Source organism: Gavialis gangeticus, unplaced genomic scaffold, assembly GCF_001723915.1.
Source record: "Gavialis gangeticus isolate Ggan-Ray unplaced genomic scaffold, GavGan_comp1, whole genome shotgun sequence".
Classification (NCBI taxonomy): domain Eukaryota; kingdom Metazoa; phylum Chordata; order Crocodylia; family Gavialidae; genus Gavialis; species Gavialis gangeticus.
This window is the reverse complement of record NW_017729022.1, coordinates 31,248,064-31,249,842: the sequence shown is the minus strand read 5'-3', so window position 1 is coordinate 31,249,842 and position 1,779 is coordinate 31,248,064.

Here is a 1,779-nt window from a genome sequence, read left to right as displayed (position 1 = left end):
TCCCTGGGTCTATCTGGACAGCTGGCATTCAGGTTTATAGCTTTAGAGGGAATGTGAAAGCATCTGAGTTTGATGAATTACTGTAACTGCATTGTGGGTCCTTCAGCAGAAATAGTCCACAGGTGCAGATCACAGGTAATAAATAATTAATGAGCAGAGAAGCAAGATTCTCATTTTATTGATGGAGATGGAGTGAACATAGAGTACAAGCCATAAAGCAATCATTCCTTCAGAGTCAGTCTTTTCCCTTAGACTAGCTTTCTGTGGTGATTATAAGCCAGAATACCTCTAGGCTGTGCAAAAATAATGGGAACAGTCTTGTGGCTCTCTTTCTGACATCAGTAATCCTTATTCAAATGAATAATCATCAGATATAAGACAATGGGAGTACTTGTGTGCATATGGATTACTTGCATGAGAGAGAGTTACAAGATTGTGTCAAAGGATTTTCTCCCCTTTCTCAAAATGTTTAATTTACTTTAGAAACTAGATGTCTTAGAAATTAGGTTTGTCTTTCTGTAGCTGGATCTGTTGTCGCATTTCTTGCAGAATGTCCTAATTTGCGAGTGCAAGATCATCCTGTCTGGTAGCAATTAGTTAATAATACCAGTAGGGGGTGCTTTCTCTCAGACACTCTAGGATATATAGACCACTGGCTACTGAAGACCTAGCAAATTTTATGAAGGTTATCAGGGTTGTTGATTGTAACCGTGTTGGTCTAAGGACATAGGTAGGCAAGGTTCTTTGGGTAGATGTGAATATATTTTATTAGATCAACTGAGCAGTTGGAAAAACATTCTTTGCAAGCTTTTGAGTATAAACTTCTTTCTTCAGACATTTAGGGGATTCTGCTGCTGTTCTGAGTTCTTGGAGGTAGAAAAGAAGCTAAAAGTGTAACAAGAAATCTCTGAAAATGAGTGGAAGTTTGGAAGACATTGGGTAGAGATAGGAAGTGAGGGGGGGAAGCAGGGTGGGAATATGTGAAGAAATGCAAGTGGTTAGCTTCAGGCCAGTACCTGGTGAATCAGTTGTCAGGCAGGTTATAATGTCTCATAAATCCAGTGTCTATATTGAGTCCATGATTTGTTGTATCCAGTAGTTTTATGAAGTGAAGTTTGTAGGTTCATCTATGAAAGGTTTTTTCTGTGTTCCCTTTGAGGATTAGAACTGAGAGATCAGAGAGGGAGGGATTATCTTGTGAGAAGAGGGCACCCACCGGTAATTGAATATTTTTGTCTTTGATGGATTTTCGGTGTGCATTCATTCTGGTAGACGAGGTACACAGTTGTTGTTTGGTTTCTCCTACGTATTTTCCATCAGGGTATTTCGTGCATTGGATGAAATATTACATTTCATGTATTCATATATAATTTAACAGTGGAGGTGCAGGTGTAAGATCCAGGAATGGTGATGGTTCTGTTGTGAGGTGTAGTATAGTGGGAGCGGTGGAGATGTGTTGGCAGGTTTTACATTTCTTGTTCTGGTATGGCTTGGATCCCTTTGGTATGGTTTGGGTCATAGGGAATTTGATTCTGGTGATGAGGTTAGCCAGGTTTGGTGCTTGTTTAAAGGATAGGATGGGTGGCTCTGGAAAGATATCTTTAAGAATCTTAAAGTTTGCATGTGCAACTTGGTTGATGGAGATCTCTGGATAGATCCCTTTTAAGAATCTAGTGACACTGGGGTCATGTGGCTGAGCTCCCGGGGCAAAGGCAGCAGGGCACAGAGCTCTGAGCCTGCAGTGGGAAGCCCACCTCTGCCCTGCGGGGAGCATTCCTC